Here is a 20381-nt window from a genome sequence, read left to right as displayed (position 1 = left end):
CTCTTAGAACGGCGCTTTTAAATCACGTCAATCACATTTGTGAACAGCAAATATTTACGGTACATAGTTGTCAAAAATCTAAATTTGCTGTGATTTACACACCCATTCAGGAACTGGCACATATGAGCACACTCTTTCTCACACTCACAGACACCAGTTTGTTGGTATAGCCCTGCCTGTGCTTGAATGAATGAATAAGATCTGCATGGGGAATTCAGTGAATGCATGGCTAAATCCAAGCTCAGTCTTGAAACCCAGGCAGAGGCTGAGCTGTGTGCCAACAAAGCAGCTGGGTACACGCCGGGCACATTTTTCTGTTCAATCATGCTCTTTGTGAATAATATGTATTAATGCCGTCTCTACTTAGACCTGCCAGTTAGCCTTTGGAGATGATCCGGCTTCGGGACCCCATGGCATTCGAGGCATATGTTTGCCTGTCACCTGCTGCGTTTATTTCAGTCCGTGCATCGGGCACGGCCATCGAGATAGGCCTCAAATCATTGTGTATGCAAATTTCTGAGCGCCACCACATGGAATAATTCCCTAGTCAGAGAGACAAGGAGATAGGGAACTTCAGTGTCATGCGTTGCCCACACAAAGCATGCTTCTGTATGTGGGCAGCAATACATCAAACACACGATCAAAGACTGACAAACCCTGTACTCTGCATCCACTTTGAAAAAAGAAATTCTTGTGATGTTTCTGAAACATAAATCTACACACACACTTCCTACATTGATCGTATATGTTATTTAACTGACCGAAATGACACTTTCTGTATTTCTCTATTCTGTAACTTTGTTTCTTTTTGGTCACAAAAGTGGTCACACTTCATACAATTGTGAGTTGGAGGTTTGTTTTTTTTTTACCAAATGTGTATTTTACTATAAACATTTGAAATCTCTAAAACATTTAATTGCATAAATGTATATGTATGAACATGACTTCCAAAGAGCTATACTACTGTGCTGTGCAAATTTTAGTAAAAGTATAGACATTTAAACAATAAATCCACAATACATGTAAAATGGCCTCCAAAGTTTTTGCTAGTACATTGTCTACTTTTTGCAGAAGTTTTTGGGAATTTCCATAAATAGTAAAATTCAATGCATTGTTAAAAAAAATCCATAAATATACAATAAAAATCTAATTACATTTCAAATAGTACTAAATAGTAATGCACTTTATTTTGTTTTTTTTAGGATATATTTTCAAGCACTCTATGTATAAATCATAGACTAGGCTAAATAAAAGATACTATAGCATCGCACATTGCTTTGTAAAGTCTGATTTAAAAACTCAAATTTAACACAATGGCAAACTTGCCAGAAGTGACCATGTTTAGAAAAGATGGTGTAAAGTTTTCCACTAATGCTAGCAAGTTTGGCTAGCAAGGCTAAGTAGCTCAGTAAAATACTAGAGCTCCACTTACCAAAAATAGAGTATGGACTTTTTGAATGGGCCGTGCCACATGGCAAACCATGCTATTTGTTAGCTAACTCCATTAAAAAAGGTCCAGAAGGCACCAGCACCACAAAAACTGTAAAGAGGTCCAGTTCAGTAACTAGCAGAGTAATTAGCAAACAGTTAGCAGCTTCCACTTGCTATATAATGCCTAACAGTAAGCCTAAATTTAATTATTAACTATAAAAAGAAATCACCTAGCTGTCATTAAGAGGAAAATTAAAAACAGAGATTAAAACTCTTTTTTTCACCTGTGAATATCTTTACTGCCATAAAGTCAGGAGGCTATGGGTGAGAGGAACATTTTGGCTCGTTCTAAGGAAAATATCCCGCTTTGTAGTTGCTCCATGCTCCATGACTGAGTTGCTAATTGTCTGCCTCCCAGTTGCTGCTGGGCCTTTTGCATATCTGAGCATTTTTTCAAAAGAGCTAAAACAGTAAACTGAGCACAACACCACAGAGTTTAGTGACATTCAAATGCCCCATGCAAATTGTCTGCTCAAATAGGTGGGCAGGAAGTTGTAGAACCTGGTTCTTCCGGACGTTTCTTCATGTTGAAAGGAAATTTTTCTTTCCCAATGTCACCACATGCCTGCTCAGAGGGGGTTGTCTGTGTTTTCTCTGTATTACCGTAGGATCTTTACCTTACAATATAGAGTGTCTTGAGGTGACTGTTGTTGTGACTCAGTGCTAAGTCAAACTGAATTTAATTTAATATGAAACTTTGTAGACAGAATACAGTTTTATGGATTCACTATTATGCAACATGAACTTTAATTAGATTTCCTCTCTATCCTTATTCCAGGACTAGACTTGGTTAGATAGTGGAGAGACAGGATTATACAGTCAATGCATCAATAATATTATTATGACATATCTTTTTACTGGCCTTTACCAACTGAAACAGAAAAAGCCAAGCTGTCGCCACAGTCATCTACTGAATCCTGCATCCCTGTAGCACCACCGATTTTGGGACAACACTGGGATAACTTATCAGGGATAACTAGTCTTCTGAAGGATCATGCATAAACACAACCATTCAGAACCTTTCCAACATTGGCATGCACGCAACACTCTCTCACACACACACACACACACATGCAGGGAGACAAAAACACACACAAACACCTCCCCTCCTTGCCCAGTCCCCTCTCCAGCCCCGAGATTAGGGCAGAGGATTGTGCACAGCTGCTCACCAACATCCCCGATAAAAATCAGGCAATTTCACAGTCAGTGGCATTCTTTCATCCCCTAATCCACAAACCGCATATAGTTATAGATGAACCTCACTGTGATGAGAACAAGCTGCTCAGAGCTGACCTCAACAGTAAATGTAGACAGCATTGATTATAAAGAAAAAGCTGAGCAGCTAGAGTGTATGGCACAGGAGCAAAAACAAAGCGTCCAATCCAGGAGTTCATGCTGACTTTCTTTTTTTAGCTTCCAGTTAGATGAGTTTGTGTCGCGGGCCAGCTGCCATCACTCTTGTGAGCACGTGTTACTGCTAATAAAGAAGAACATTAATAATAAAACAATGTTTTTAAAGCGTAACAGTTTCTGAGCTCCTTCTTCTTCACAGGTCGGATTGGTTGAACTTTGGATATTCATCACCATTACTTCTTTCAACTGAATTCCCATTAACGCTTATACAAACAGCCCACTTCCACTAATCGCATTAACAGAGGAAGCCATCACTTGCAGACCTTATTTAATCTTATTCATTGTCAATGCATGCCACCATTCCTCATATTTTTCCCTTTCCGTCGCTCCTTAAGTCATTCAGTTCGCCCATTTTGTCTGACCTCCAACCTCCACTTGCAGATGAATTCTTCACCCAAGTTCAAACAGGGGACAAAAAGGTACTTCACAGGGGGAAAGGAGGAGGAAAAAAGAAGTATGAATCAAAAGGCACGGAAATGGAATTCACTGTACAAACGTCGGGGGAATTTCAATGTCCGCCGAGGCACAGTAGAGCTCTGTTCAGTCCTCGCAGGCTGTGGGGGGAAAAGAGCAGCAGCCACAGCAGGGTACATCTATTCTGACAAGTCCTTACAAACACTGAAAAGCCTGAGCAAGGTCTATTTGTTTAAGAGGCATTAGGCCCAGCTGAAGGATAGTGAAGCATTAAGGCAATAACAGGATAATTTTAGGGTTTTGCTTTTCGTAGATTTACTTGACAGAAATCAAATTAAATGTTTCCTCTTTATTGTTTGTGCATTTAGAGCTCAGGAAACTTGATTACAGACTGTTTATTTAAGGAAAAATCATCATTTGGTTTCTACCTCAGCCCCTCCACAAATATGCTGAATTCAAAACTACACCCCTAGGGATCAAACAGTCAAACAGCAGGAAATAATCGGAATTTATTAGTTTTATCTTACTGATTATGAATCTCTGCGCTCTAAAATGTGATGAAAGTTAAATTTTTATCATTTAAATGTACCAGAATAAATCACTGGACTGTAATAAAATGATGATTTGGAGGTAGATTCTGCATGAATTGTGTCCATGGTAGACAGACTTGCTGTGCAGAGAACTGGTGTTTTGTTTGCTTTTTTCCCTCCATGATGCCATCTGTGCAAATTCCACATGTATAATTCTTTTAAAAGAATGCAGATGCTGGAAAAGTGAAGCCTAAAGAGGAGTGCCTTGAACCTGCATTCTTTCTGATTGCCAACCGGTGGCAAAAAGAAGTCGCTATTGTCTAGGCCATAAAAAACAGCCCCTGTTTCCCTTGATCTTTGACCTCAGTAGGTTCCTCATAAATTTATGCTGTAAAATATCAATTCCAAGTCTCATTTAATCCAACTAGATGCTTATTTTGCAAATTACAGTCTTCAATAGCTCCTCGGTCAGACGTGCCTCTGGCTTGACGACGGCGATAGTGAAAACAGCTCGAGGCTTCACAACTGTAACCTTATTTAATGGCTTTGGATTTATTTTTGGTCTCATTCATTTATGTTGTATATTGAGATGAGCAATATTAATTTATGGTTTTGCATAATTGAGTTTATTGAGTAATGAATTCATTTTTAATTACACCACTTTATATTTATATGTTTCCCTTATAAAAGATTATTTCAGTGCCTAACTTTTAACGTTTGCGACAGACTGTTACACCCTCTGAGTAACACTGGGTTTGGTGCACGCTGTTGACAATACACACACACTTAAATGCATGTATGTATATTTAAGACATGACAGTGAATGACTAGAAGCTCTACTTTTTTAACACCGGGTGTGCCTGTAAAGGATTTACAGGAAGTAACTGAAGGTTGCTGGCACTGGGTTATTTAGGGCTTACCTTAAGTCAGGTTAGCTTAAGTAGATTTCTCAGCACCAGCAGCCGGCCTAAATAGTACCTAATACAGAGATTCTTGTTAAGATTTGCTGCTTGCGACCAGTCCCAAAAAGGTAAACTAAGCTAAAGGCAGGTGTTGGCTCAGTTAAAGGGAAAAAAAAAGGAAAAAGATCCCCTCCCTTCATGCCTTCTTGCACCTGGGCCTCTGATTTAATTTAAAAGCCCCACCCACTAGAAGCCAGCAAATTTTACAACCTTTCCTCTTTCCTTTCACATCTTTCTGAAGGAATATATCATCCATTGCAACAGTATGTGTAATGTGTTTCAGCAGATGTTTGTAGGGAACTACTAAATACTTATATTTTTAAAGATTTAACGATCATTTCTTGCTATTTTTACATGCCGCAAAAGGCTCAAAATACAGAACGGGCCTATTTTGCTTCAATATTTACTCAGAGTGCAGGCAAATAATTACTCACACTCGCAATCTGCATGTTGTACTGTCAGCTGTTATCGCTTCATGTATCAGAAGATTAAACTCCTAATAAAATATTTCTCTCCGTAATGCAGTGGCGGCATCACAGGTGTCACTCGCTCTCTTCAGTCGCACTCCGGGCCCTTAAATATCAGACGGAGAAGCTGCAGCGCTTTCAGATTACCCTCTTTCTATCTCCTCTTTAATGATGGAGGAAGAACAGCTACATCCTGATTGATGTTTGTGAAGGCCAGCAGCACCAGGAATGATCCTTTCCCCTCTCCCCGGAGCCAGCCTCAGCCTGGCATCTGTTAAAGGGCACAGGTACACCATCCTGTGCCCTTGTCCCACCCCCACCTATTTGATCCAGGGCCAAGACTGACCCCACAGAGCCTGCCAAGGACCCCCGTTCTGCGGGCCCCGGGCACCAGACTTAGGGGCCCACACTGACTCTTTTGCTTTTTTGAGGCTTTGGGAAGATTAATAGGCCTCCTCCATAGAGCGCCTTTGTGAGGCAGCGCCCAGGCGTGTTCAAGCTGTTGGGTTTGCAGGAGACGAAAGGAGCAGCGGCTAATTCCTCTGCAGGTCAGTTTGTCTGTAGCTACTCTGCATTTTCAATGACTCGGAAAGGTCACTTCCGCACCGGCTAAGCTGGCGCAGGAGTCTCATAAACAACACCAACTTGAGAAGTATAGAAAACGCTGCTGAGGATTTCTGTGCAGAGAAAACGGCAGGTTTTTTTTTTTATCTGTTTCTATCTGTGCTGTGATCTTGACCCAAAGCCCCATTTTGCATGTATCACTGGATGATCCTGGAGCCACAGCTGAACAACCAAACACCTCCCCCCGCAATGCTGTTTACCGCCAGTTTAGTTTGGATTATAGATTAATGGTGAAATGAATGACAACAAACATGCAAATGTACATATCGTATTTGCACAGCCGTTTTCAGACGGGGGTTGCCAATCATAAACAAATACGTGGGTCACCACTGAGTGTTGCGGGCAGCGCTGCAGCTTTGTCTTTTTAATACAAACTCGAACGCAGACAGTTTTAGTCAGGAAGGTTTTTCTCCTCACGTATTCCCTCACACCTGCTGCAAATACCAAAACCTAAGCCAAGAATTTCCTTGAATGCACTTTGAACTTTGAATTTAAAACCAAGAGAAAATGTTTTTTTCTCCTCTCCCAAACTAAAAGTTTTCGGATTTTATGCAAAGGCTTTTGGCCTGAAACCATTTTAATGATTTTTCTTCTCACTCGGTTGCAGGTGACGGCCTTTGATTCTCGTCATGTCACGCCTCCAATAGTGCAGCCACCAATGACAGCCTCTTTCACCCTCTCCCTCTCCCACTCACACATACAGACACACACATACATATACTTCAGGCTTGCTCCAGGTGCCAGAGTGTGAAGGGATCAGCCAATCCCAGGACTCGTCTGAAGCTGGATGGTGGCCATCGTGTTATTAAAAGCTACGGGTGAGCTTTGCTGCTCGGCTTTCCTCTGCACTCCAAACAAATTTATAAAAAAACGAAATAATTTTTTTTTTTAAAAAGCTAACTTTTGAAACAAAACAGTGCTGGTAGTGGGGAGGGAGAAAAAATTGAGTTTTCTATTTAATAAACCAAAGCACTGAATCACTCTTTCCATCCATTTACACGAGCTGATAAGGAATCAATTTATGGGTCATCATTGCATGATTGATGTCTCCATCTCGCTGCTCTTTGTGTCCAGTGATAACTTTCAGTCATATTATTTCCATAAACATCATTATCACATAGAGCCGTACTATCTGCTCACTCAGGACTACTGGGAAAGCTGAAGTGCCTTTGATGAGATGAGATCACATTTTAGAGGGAGCTGTCTTCTCTTTGCCTGTAGCCAAAAGCAGCCTAATTGTGTTTTGTCCCATATGTGAATTATTATTAACGCCGATTCATTTACTACACTTCCTTTGCCAATTTCCTAAATTAAAAAAATACCATGTTGAGATTTACAGCACACCCCCCCCTATTTTCAGCTCCGGCTTCCAGCATCACCATGGCAACTTCCAATCAGCGAGGATGGTGGAGCCTGCCGGCCGTGTGTTTGGCGCGAGGCTCTGAGAGGCGCAGGTGGAGCACATATGGAACAATGGCCTAGCTAAAAAAAAAGAAAGAAACACCCTGCCCGCCTGTATGTGCCAGCAGTGCCCATTTTAATCCCACCGTTACCTTCTAGTGCTCTCTGATGGAGACGTTCGGCTGCAATCACAGCCTCAGACTGCTGCTGGGCCCATGCCAGACTTCACTTGACAAAGCCAGACCTGGTGTGCTTTTATAAAACAATGTCTCTAAAAGTCGTGAATTCAACATCTCTCCATCATTTCCTGTCCTCGCTGTTATTTACTGGAACATCAGTGACCTTGGCTGATCTTCAAGCCAAAATTTCCCATCCATTTGCTGCATTTTTATTAGCTTACCTCCACCTGAAAGCAGGTTTTACTGTATGTTGTATACATTGACGGCCATATTGAGCATTAATGACTTTTGTGCCTCATATGGCTTGTAATGTTATGGAAATCACTAGCATGTGCAGTAAATAAATCAATCATCCAAGGGGCCTTATCTATCATTGCACATTTAAGCAGTCAGCTCCTATGTAGGTTAATTAAAGCACAATGGCCGAGGAGAGGACCTGGCACCCGTCCTGCTTATGTTTAAGCCTTCTCTAGGCCCGCTGGGCTGGAGCTTTCTACAGCCAGATGAAATTTGCCCATTTTATCCTCCCCCATCCCCAGCTGAATACATAAATCATCTGTAAGGGCCTCGGCTTCGACCCTAAATTCCATGAACAATGGTGTTTGTCCGCAAATACCACATATAATTGTTGGATACTCTTCAAAGCAGAAATCTTGTTTTTTTTGCACTTATCTGAGGGCATATAGTACAGATTTTTGTGAGTCACTTCATCTGGTTTTGGAACAAATCAATTAAGATGTTGTGCTATATCCAGCAAGGATATTGGGTGAAGGGTTCTACTACTGATTCGCTTTTATGTTTGGTCTGAGCACTGAGATAAGAATGAATGGCATCTGTGATTAGAGTGAGGCTGGGTGAGTAAAAGATATGTCAAAGTTCAAACTAAGGTATATTTTAGATCAAAACGTCTTAATTCTAAATCAGACCTCTGTCAGCCGAATAGTATGCCAGTTTACAAAGTAATGCTTGAATACTTTCCATTATATTAATATGCACAGGCCTACTCAGTGGGAAACATTAGTTTAGCCCAGGGCTCTAGTATTTATTGTGCCTATATAAAAATGTCCCTGTGAAATCATTTAGCAGACAGCTAGTAGCTAGCACTGCATGTACCGAAAACCTACGTGCCAGCTGCCATGCTCCTAATATGCATAACTTAAAGTCTTAATTCAGTTTAAAGGAGTCTTTCAACATTTTTGTCCTTGCACCATGTAAAACAGTCTGGCAATGCTTTCCCAGAGATGAGCAGTTTATTTAAAGTGTTCTACAGGATGTGCAAAAGTCAAACCAAAAACTCCCCAAATCTATTGTGGCCCTGAAGGGTCAAAAGCACCACTGCTTAAGGAAATACCCAGAAAAAGAAAAACACAAAATACAACAGAAGTTGAATAAAACACAACAGAGATAGAAAATAACAAAATGTCATAAAACACAAAGGTAGAAAAAGATGCAGGTAATATGTGATTTAATCTCATGAGTCATATGATTTTATATATATATGTTAGCCAGTAGCCGTTAGCTGTTAGCTTGTCACTGTTAGCTTGTCACTGTTAGCTTGTCACAGCTGTTTCATTGTGTTAATGTCTCCACAAAAATACTTCTGTGTAGGGTTTTTTTGTGTGTTTCTTATGTGTTTTACTGAACTTCAATTGTAACTCAATAACTTGCTAATTTACACAGCTAAATAGCTCCCAATAAGACAAATACTCTTGACTAGTGATTCCGTGATCCAGACAAGAAAAAACTCACACAAAAGAAAACATTCCTACTGAAAGAAAAACCCTCGTCTTGATGTAACCCAGTCATATCGACCATGAAATCACCAGCACTATAAAAGTCAGGAGATGTGGAGGAGCCTCCTTCCCAAACACTTTACCTCCACTACAGCTCAGAACAAAGAAACAATAGTAAAGTATGAACAAAGGAATAAATGACAGGAAACATCTACAACACAATAAAAGATAGACTGTATTTGCCTTCATCTGTGCAATTGCTTTGATGTTAACTGCAACATAATGCTAACACAAATAAACCCAGAATAGTAAGTGAAGCAGTGTTACCTTGGCAATGGCAAAACATAGCAAATAAGCACATGTAGAAAATAATATACTGTGGTGTATAAAATTCATATTTATGAGACAAGTGGTGAGGATGAAAGTGTTCCACTGCTCATTCACTTTATCACATACCACAGTACCCCTTTTTATACCAGGCTTTCATACCCTTTTTCTTTTTCTGCTGCTAAGTTGGGAAATTTAACATGAGTCACTAAGATGAGAGGGATTTCAATGCAGACTTCCACAGAGGTTATATGTTGACCAACAGAACTACACCTCTAAGCAACTTTTTACTAGCCTTGTGTATCTTTAGCTAAATTTAGACTTATCAAAAGTTATTCAAGAGTCTAACACTAGCTGTGGTCAATTAAAATGCAAATTATGCAACTTACTAATGAGCAAAATAGTGCAAAAATGACCAGTCGGACCAGCTTATTAACTATATGCTAAATTTCATGTCACATCTCTCCAGTTAAAGATGTGCAGTTCCCACTAAGAAGTAATTAGAAAGGCTTTCAAGTGAACATTAGCATCATTCCAATCTTGCCTGGGAGGATCAGAGTCGAGGCACCGGGCCGATACAACTCCTCGTGGCCCTCGGCTGTCACTGATAACAACTGTATCTCATTATCCTCCTTGCGGGGGCCATGGAGGTAGTGGCGACCGTAAACACCATCCTCCTATCCACCCACAATAGACCGTTCACCGACAAAAGGCACTCTCGGAGCCTTGAACCCAAGCCAAAAGCTCTATTCATGTTGCCATGTACAGCAGATGTCTCGGTGAGCCTATGGAAGGTTACAGATCTGTTTCTCATGCAGACAACAGCAACACAACTTAGCGTCATAAAGAGAAAGTTTGCTAACCATTTGGGATTACCGGGATTTCCAAACTGGCTCTTTACAACCAAACTGAAGACAAACACAATCTGACTTGGGTATTAACACACGAGCAGATATAGGGTCATTGTCTTGTTGCATCACCAACCCTCTCCATTTATATTCTCACCTAAAATTTACTAAATATAATTTTGATTCCCTTAGCAGCAAAGCCTCCAGCCCCAGAAGCCATCCGCCAATCGCCACAGGTTTGATGATGTTGTGTAGTTTGTTTGTTTTTTAGCTACATATAGTGTTCAGCATTTTGTCTCTCATTTGTTCCAGATGTGTTGTGGAAAATCTGTTTAGTCTTTAAAAACTTCAATTCTTTTATTTTGAAGTTGGTTTGGTGCTGCTTGGTGATCACACCGAGAATCATGTCAAGAGTTCCCCTGCTTGTAAACAAAGTGTCCGAATGTGGATCGGTGAACACTCGCGTCCTCTTGAATTGTTTTCCAGCTTCCACTCTTGTGATCAGGACACAAACTGAATCACTTTTATGAAGTCCAGACTTTTGTGTCAGTAACAAGACTTTTAATGCATTTATTTATAGGAATAACACGAGAACAACCCCCACTTCTAGTCTCTTCTCTTTAATTGGACCACCTGACTCCCTGTATTTTTAGAGACGTCGTTAGCGCAGAGGTCGAGGTTCAGTTGAATTTTCCAGCCTGTACTGCGAAAGATTACCGACTGTGTTCAATAAAAGTGAGTCTGATTGTGTTAGTTGAATTGTACTTGTGAATTAGACCATACTTTAATCACTGCAACTTGAAGAGTATAATTTATTTGTTTTGCTCTTCAGTAAAAAAAAAAGTGCTGGATGTTTAACACATTATTAAATATACTATTGTTTAGCATCCCATTGATTTCTTTTGGTAAATCAATGACAAATAAATGTTGATGTTTGAGCTCAGCTTAAGACTCTCTTCAGCTTTTCTGTGTTTAATGCTGTTTTAAATTTAACCAAAGAAGTTATTCAGACAGATACCGCTTTGGGATCTGGGAAATTTCCATGTGTAGCTTTAGTTTGTTGTAGATGGTAAAACTGAAGTTAAGCAGTCTCCCAGGGGATTATGATAATGCAGTTCTGGTTTTCTGCGGTGTAATCTTACTGCAGTTCTTTTCCTCGCTGCTCTGCACATATGGCACCTATATATGCAGCCTGTTCTTTTTTCCTCTACCTGTTTTGTTCCCTGTTCTCCTGTTACAGTTGTTCTTTATGTGAATTTCGAATACAGATTGCAAAACAGATCAAATGCGACTTTGACCTCATACTTGCTTTGTTTCTTTATTATGTGACCGACTCATCTTAATTACTTACTAAAACCTAGTCGTTTTTATTCTGCACTTGTACGACCTGCAGAGAAATACTAGACAGACTCTCCAAATCTGTTTTAATATCGATCAAACGCACAGTGTGTGTGAACTTTCGGTTCACTGAAAACCTTAAGCCTTTTGATGGCCCTCGGAAAATTGACATGTCACAAGCTGAACTACAAAAAAACACAAAACAGCACTTCATTTATGAGTGACAGCGTTTTCATTCCCCCTGCGACGTGCACAATGACAACTTCAGAAAAAACACAATAAGGAAATTCAGATTAAGAAGCAGCACTTTATGAAATTAAGAAAACAATGGCACCATAATCAGCACACAGTGAAACATCTTCTCCAACAACTCGAGCCATTATTAAAAAAGCGAAACAAATCAATCATTACCGAGTGCGGTACCCCTGCTTTCATTAGAAAATCATATAGATTAAATGTTAATCATAGCTAACTCTATACCAGTGGGCTTCTGCCAAGATGACAGATGGACCATTAATGAGAATAATGAGGGGATCTTAGTCTATACACAGATATGGAGATGCGACAACAAGCATAACACCACACTTGGCTTCCAAAAAACTGTTATTTCGACAGAAATAGAGGCAGATAATCAGTATGCACATACAGGGCTGCTTCTTTCCCAAAGTCAAAGAGTATGTGTCAAAAAATGTGAGATCACTGCAACGTGAATGCAGACATGTTTTAAGATGTTTGCGTAGTGGTGGCTGCCACGAGAGACTGAGGGAAATCGTTGGTAACACCTGTCACACACATTCAGCATCAGATATTAGCATCCGTCTCTTTTACTGGTCTGCGAACGATGAATAATTACTCGTTTAAAAATCTGCCTATTAGCGCTAACCAGGTTATATTGGACATCTGTCTCCGAAAGCTGACTGATATATAATTGGCCGCCATCATATTGTGCTTCGGTCTACGGCGAAGCATGCTGGCACGACAGGCACCGCGAAGCGCCGCCGCACCTCGCTCCGGCCTTGTGACGTAGCTCCCACATGTCGGCTCCGCCAGCGAGTCGAATGAAATTGTACGAGATGAAAGTTGCAGCTGAAACAGAACACATATGTCCATACGTGGCGCTCGGTGGCACATTATTGGCACGGTGTTTTCATCGGGTCTGATAACATATGTTTCGAACTCGGGAGGTTTTGGGCAGGAGGGAATAGCGCTGCGTTTGAAGTCAACTGCCGCATTAAGCAGAGAAGCGGCACAGTTGTGTGGAGATGCTCTCTTGTTCAAAGGGATGGAAGGAACCGCTCCGGGGAGCGTCCAACATCAAGAGCTGACCCCGGCACTGTTTCCCGCTACCTTCTGCCATGCATCCCGCCGCCGTATGCTGTGATTCCCAAAGACCGGCAGGCCTGTGCCATCTGGCCTCACTTCGGATTCCCTGGACACATATTGGGAATCCAAACTATGCCACCTCCCCGTCTCTCCCTTCCCTCTGCGCTCTTTCCCTCTGGGTTGCCTCTACGCCTCCACTTCATCCCTGCTTGAGTGTTGGCTCAAGTGGAAGGGGTCTGCTCTCCAAGTGATCCCAGTTGCCCTTTTCCTTTTTAATCCCCTTGTGATGGGATCCAGTAGGAGCCCTTTAAATTCAGAGGGAAACCGTCAATAGTTTTTAAGATGAAGCAAAATCCCCTGAGGGTTATCCACCTAGTTTACTCCATCTCTGTTATAGGAGGTTTGTTTCATTACGTGACCTTCAGAGGACGTGCTGCTCTTCAAACTGAGTGACTTCCTCTCCGCCTGTGTGAAAAGTGAAGAGCCCTAGATCATGCCTGACAATGAATTGCTGCTGCAAATCTTTACATTTTGGAGCAGTGGCTCTGGTGCAAATGTGTTTACAGACTAACACAAAGAGAGAAGAGGCTCCAGGAAGAGAGCAGTGGTGGGCTGTGCAGCATATTCTGTAGCACTGCCACAGATTTCACACTCCTTTTGTGTGTCTCTTTCTCTTCCTCTCCTCTGGGCGTCGCCTCAGTGGGGAATTCAATTCCCTAATAACTGGGGAATCAAAGTTGGACAGCACCACTGCTGAGAATCATAAAGGAAGCAGTGGAGTGGCTGGCCATTCATTCATCCAGGCCCATTACATCGTATACCAGATGGACACTGCACGTCACCGGGTGACATCTCAAGACAGCCGCGGCCGCCTGCCTGCCCGGCATGGAAAAGATGAAAGTTACGAGGGAGACGGGAGGCAGGTTGTGTCAAACAGAGACAGATCTGATCAACAACTGCACAGAGATGAAATCAAAGTGGCTGAAGCATGTGGCGTGAGGCATCTGGTATTCTAGAAAACAGAAGCTAGCGTAGCTGCCAATGCTTTCAGGGGAGAGAAGCCTCCCCCCGCTCAGCGGCCTCAAGCCAGTGGAAGTGCTGCTGGCGAAGGCTGTGTTTTAAATCCACAAGAGGTGTGTTTGTTGGCCGCGTCGTCCAAAGGCTGCTTTGAGGGGAGTGGGCATGGTATTTTTTGCAGGTGGAACAGACACAACACAGACAAGTGACAAAGGTCCTGGCCTGGATTCAGACCAGGAAGTCATGTTTACAAGGCACACACTTTATACCGCAGAGCTGCCAGGACACCCCTGTGCAATGTTCTTAACACAACAAGTATAAACACTAGCTTATTTACTCCGAGTAAATCAATAGGTAAGGTGACGGCAGGAATTTGCGTCTATTGGAAACGTGCCAGAATATTTTCTCAAATGTCTTATCTGCAGGACGAGCCAAGATCGGATAGCAGATTTCTGAAATGCTCATTTTCGGATTTACATCACCAGATAATAAATTTCTCTTTCCAAAAAGCAAATTACAGTGTACAGCAAACTAAAACATGCGGGCTCATGCGCTGTGTAACAACATTATGTATGGCGTATCTGTGTACATCTGCACGTCAAGTGTAAAGGACCTGTCAAGCCCTCCTGGCATTGATTTTTACATTTCATCCTACTTCCTGCATAGAGCGCTGTGAGCATCTGATCCTCTAATCTCAGAATGCCAGCTTTCACTCAATGTCATCTGCCAATGAGCTGCAACCAGGCGCCCATCCTGCCTCTGGCACCAGAACTGCACCCATCCAGCCTGTGTGCGTTAATACCCACCGTTGCTAGGCTACAACGAGAGGAATCAAATTTAGGTGGCTTCCACAGCTGCGTTGTACTGTTGTGCACCGAGGGATATACATGGCAGCGTTCCCAGTATGCACCTGGATGGAATGAAACAGGAAGAACTGGAGAAGTCTAATCTACTAGGCACAGTGGCTGTCTGCCCCGAGTTTGCCCCGAAACAAGAAGTATGTCCGGAAACAAGAAGAAATCACATTTCACATTATGGATTTTCAGCTTTCCTTTAAGGAGCCTCGCACTGTTGACGAGGTAAATGTGTATTCTTCTGACAGGAGGAAGGTCAGCAGGGGAACTGCAAGTGCTGAGAAAAGTGGAATCTTATCTGGAAACTGTTAGCTTCTGGCCTTTTTTTTCCAAATCCCTTTTAAAATAGTTCCATGAGGCGTTTAACACTGGCATGTAATAAAAATATGTGTTTCGGCAAAACTTCTCAGAATAACACAAATCTAAAACACTCGGGGTTTCTCTATAAAGTCCTAATATTCTCATTTTCACTTCACAAATGCACATTCAAGTGCTGTGATGTCCTCTTTTAATCAGTTTGCTGTATCACTGCACGCTCTTTTGCTCAGATCTGTAAAACAACAGAGACTCGAACAATTGGCTGCAAATAGTGGCTCCAACATGCCAAAAACCATAGAGGGCTTCTCCACAGCTGGCTTCCTGCATCCTAGTTTCAATGTAATCAGTGAGCCGCGCTGCTCAGATATTGTTAATTTCGCAGCATTTGCACATCTGTAACAACATCTTAACAATCAGTTTCAAAAGAGCTGTGAGCCAAAGGCTGAATTATTAGATCTTGGAAAACATGTTGGCAACATAACACTTGTCAGGCAGTCATTAAAAAGAGAGAAGTTTTAAATCTCTTTAGAGATGAGTTTGGGGGCTACATTACAGTGATGGCCATGTTGCGTACCATAAAACATTTCTACACATTTTTGCATTTGGCAAAGGGTTTGGGTGGGTGGAGGGTGGGGGCTGTTGATGGATCACCAAGGGGGGAAAAAAGTAGTTATTGAAGCTAAGTTAAATGAATATTATTGATTATATATAATGATGTTAATTTCAATTAAATTCCACCTTGATAGTTGAGAAAAGATTTGACAACCAAAAACATGTGAAATAAGTTTATTAGTTTATTAGTCTTAAGAAACCAAGATAGCTTTTTTTTTTAGACTAAGCTAAGCCTGTCAGGATTTTAATGTTTAAGCTTTTTTAATGGACCCACGTGTAGGATGTGAAGGAAGGCTGGCAATCAGGAACTAAAATAAGTGTCTTTACATTATGAAGAAATAAGACAAAAGTTGCTGCAAGAGGAAAAGAAGCAGGTTAGGTGGGAGCTGCAATGATCCAACAAAAACTGAGAAAAGACTAAATTTGCAGCAGGGAGACGAGTAAAGACACATAGTTAAGGCCAAGTCTATAGTGACTTGGGGGATAAATAATCTACAAGCAGACCAATCCTGTGTGAGTTGATCAAGCCCATCCAAAGTTACTTCCTGTCATTGTCAAAATGTTGTCCAGCCAACCCGTTGCTGGTCTTCCTCTGCACCCTGTTGCTTCTGTTCTTCCAATCATGATGTCCCTTTGTAATTTTGTTTTTTAATGATGTGTCTAAAATTCAGCAGGTTGTAGTTACCTTATTTGTCCTTCCAGTGACATTATTGGCTTGATTTCTTCCACCGCTGAATGGCTGTCCCGCTGGTTGTCCACAGTACTAATAAAACCTGTCTCCAACACAGGAGACACTCAAAAGCACTGACTTCTCATTGAGTCCTGGTTTCTTATTGTCCAACTGTCACAAGTATTTATAACCATGAAAAAAATCTGACCATGTGTAAGTCTTCTTTTAATCAACAGAGAAATGTCCTTGGATTTGAAGACCTTATGCAGCGATTTCCTCGTTGCTCCTTTTGATTTCCAACGTAGACGTGGCCTCATTATTAAAGTTCTTGAATATTTCTATTTTCTTGTTGTCTGTGTTGAAGGTGTAGTTTTTAGCTGCTAGGATTTGGGGGTTTAGACATATTGAGCAGCAGTCCCCAATCCCCGGGCCAGAGTCATTTGGTGCCAGGCCCTGAGAGTTGAGAATCGGGTGTGAAATTTATGGTTTTCAGGGTTTTTATCGTTAACTCGCTTTCCCTAGGTCTTTTTCTGTGTTGTAGTTGCATGTCTTATTTTGAAAGAAATATTTACACGTTACCATAGCGACCAGAGAGCATTTAAGGGCAGAGAGGAGGATGTTACTCTCAATGTTGCTGGCGCATTTCAGGAGGACGCTGCTAATAGAGTTACACAATTACACAATGAATTTGCGTTTATTACTATATTTACAAAATACCACAGTTTTTGTCTCGGTCGTATCATTTTATTTTGTTGTATTTATCCGCGACACCTTAAAGGCCGGTCCGTGGGGGAAAAAAGGTTGGAGACCACTGATACTGAGTAGTAGTGCCATGTTATAGCTTTCTCAGTAGGTTATTCATGCATCGGGTGCTGGTTGCTATTAAAAGGGTGTCATCTGCATATCTGAGGTTGTTCGTATTTTGGCCCCCAACAACACAAAATCCTTATTCACAATCAGCAAGCCCAGCATTCCAAAAGATCTCTTTGGCATATAGGTTGAACAGGAGCAGGGATAGGATGCTGACTCCATACTCAGTCCCAGCTCCATTGTGTTCATTCAGAGGCACAGGCGGCCTCAGTGGGACACTAATGAGGATGGAATGAGAACAAAGGCAAGACGGGAAAAATTCTTCAAAATTAAATTGGAAGCAAGAGAAAGCAACAGAAACAGACAAACACAAGGGTGACGCCAGTATAACCTTTGACAACACAAGACAAATCCAAATAGCTGCTGAGTTTGTCTGAATTTAGCTCGATGTCCCAACTCTGTGTTTCAATCCTAACGCTCATTTTCATCGACTGTGCTGTCAAAGCCAACATAACTCAAGTCACTCCTTCGACTCTGAGAAATAATTAAAAAGAATCCAGAGTATATTCCTTTTTTTTTAACCCCTGCCTTGGCATGTATAGATTGGTAATCCTTCCACATGTGACTTCAAAGCTGGACTTAACCAGTGGGTGGAAAGAAGTCTTTTAACACAGGATGTCAGTGCTGACTGATAAATGCACAAATACACTTTGATTTGAAAAAGAGCCAAGTTTCTGGACTTTGGGATCCACCCCCTCTTGGATAGATTTAAGCACCCTCAGCTTCATTCAGCACATCTGCACACTTCTCTTACTAAGCAACAAACCTCCACTGCAGCACCAAACAAAGGCACACTTTGCCGTCATCCCCGCGAGACATTAAGAGCCATTAGACACTTCATATTTGACCAGGATTTTTTAAGTTTTCTCCCAAAAGTAAAAAATAAATCCATTCCCTACTCCAGCTTCTCAATGCCACTGTGAGTCAGAAACAGATGCTGGTACCACTATACTGCCAAGATGACAGGAGCTGCCAAATTCAGTCTCCTTCACCAGCGGAGGCTCAAGTGATGTTCAAGTGCGCACTCTAAAGGAAACTGTGTTTGTCTCATATGTTAAATGACTTCAGTATCAATGTGGACGTGATGCATATGAAATAATACTTAAACATTTTTTGAAGTCAAATGAAGTCCTTGATATGAAAAGAAAGCACAGATGCGATTCATTTCCTGCTCTGTGTTTCTTCCATCCTCGCCTCCCTCCTTTCCTTGCCGCTCCGTTCCAACTCACTTCCAGGTAGAAGATGAGTGCTGTGACCAAGAGGAAGAAAGTAGGAGATTATTTCAGACCTATGTGTGACCTTGCACTCATCAGTGGGAGTGGGTTCTCTCTCTTTTTTTTTTTTTTTTTTGAGTGTTTTTGATATGATGGGTGAAAAGGGCAAAGAAGAAGGTGAAGAAGAGCTGGCAGATGGAAGCAGTGGGATGGTGTTTTTTGTAGTGAAATGTGGCAAAAATGGGATAGGCCTTAGGTACTGTAGGTGTAATAGATAACAGATAGCATGTTTGAAATTACGCGCATTATTTAAATACCAATAAGTATGGGAGAAAACAATCATGTACACTATATTTTATAAATAATGAAAATACTCTATTATGTTTCCATCAGTTTTTGTTTTGTTTATGGTCATTTTCTTAAATGGTGAATCACAATATGCATTGAAAAACATCCATGGAAAATTCCTTTCCTTTACGATTCCCCAATTGAAACAGCAATTGTACTGTATATTTACATAATATTTTTCAGTGACAGTCAGACAAAAAAAAAAAAGAGAATATTTAATGAAATTGTAGTTTTGTGTAACTTCATCAATACTACTTTACACTTTTATTTAACTACAAAAATAAGAAAATCCTACAAATACTCCACAGCAGCTTTCTCTGACATAAATTTTTATACACAACACAGATAGATAAGAATATATAACATTTTGACTGTTTTTAATGCAGCATTTCTGCATGTTTTTCTACACTTTATTAAAGTCTGACTTGTTCCAAATTCACGGGGATCACACACGGGACGAGGAGACTTAAAGGACATCAAGAAAACAGGTGACGTTCTTCAACCTACTTTAAAAATGTACTATTGGGGTTTTAAATGAAGTTAAAATAAGATTTGTACACCTGTCTTTTGTTTCTGAATGAAGATTGTCTGAACATCAAATTTAACTCCAGTGAGAACAGTTTGACATCAGAGCTTGTTCCCTGTTAGTCAATCAATATTTGCTCAAATGCTAGAAAGAATGAAAATACAACATGGCAACAATTCAGCTTCTATTTAAGCTTCTCTAAATTTAACATATAGTATAATAGTATCTGTTTTTTATAACTTAAAAAAAGGCCCTCATATTGGCATTTTATAAATGTGACAAATAGTTTCTAAAATATAGTATATTCTAGAAAAAAACATTTAAAACTGATAAGTGCCAGATGGTGCTGGAGTACATACTTAAATATATATAATTATTATATATAATTATATGACAAAGAGAGAGAGATTAATGTAGGCTCAATATGATTGTCATAGGCTGGAGGAGTCTTTAACACTAAAGACACTAATGGCCTATCAAAAGCCACATATTGCCTGTGGGAACTGGCATATCCTTGGACCTACAAGCGTCACTTTCTCCCTGAGTCACACATACCCGCTCTGTCTCACGCCCCGTGTGAACACTCATCTTTAACGAGGGGAGAGCTGAAACCATGCGTGATTGTTTTAGAGAGGCTGCCCTAAAGGCACGATATCGCTCAGTGTGGGACTGCTTCTCCAGTCATACGTCCTCTCTTGTTGATTGTGCGCTGCAGATCAGCGGCAACAAAGGCGTCATTAGTGGGGCTTTAGTCTCCACCAGGCCCGGGCTAATTATGAATGGGGGGCCCGGTAATAATTCAAGGGCCCATCGGTGCAGCTTGAAACTGAAGAGAGAACTTCACAGATTCAGTGGTGGCGTGCTCAGCCCATCTGCCTCTGTTTCCCAGCCACCTGCCTGAA

This window comes from Rhamphochromis longiceps, linkage group LG3 (genome assembly GCF_057381845.1).
Source record: "Rhamphochromis longiceps isolate RC_006_pf linkage group LG3, R_longiceps_female_GT1.1, whole genome shotgun sequence".
In the NCBI taxonomy this organism is placed as follows: Eukaryota; Metazoa; Chordata; class Actinopteri; order Cichliformes; family Cichlidae; genus Rhamphochromis; species Rhamphochromis longiceps.
The sequence above is the reverse complement of the archived record's forward strand: the minus strand, read 5'-3'. Positions refer to the sequence as shown.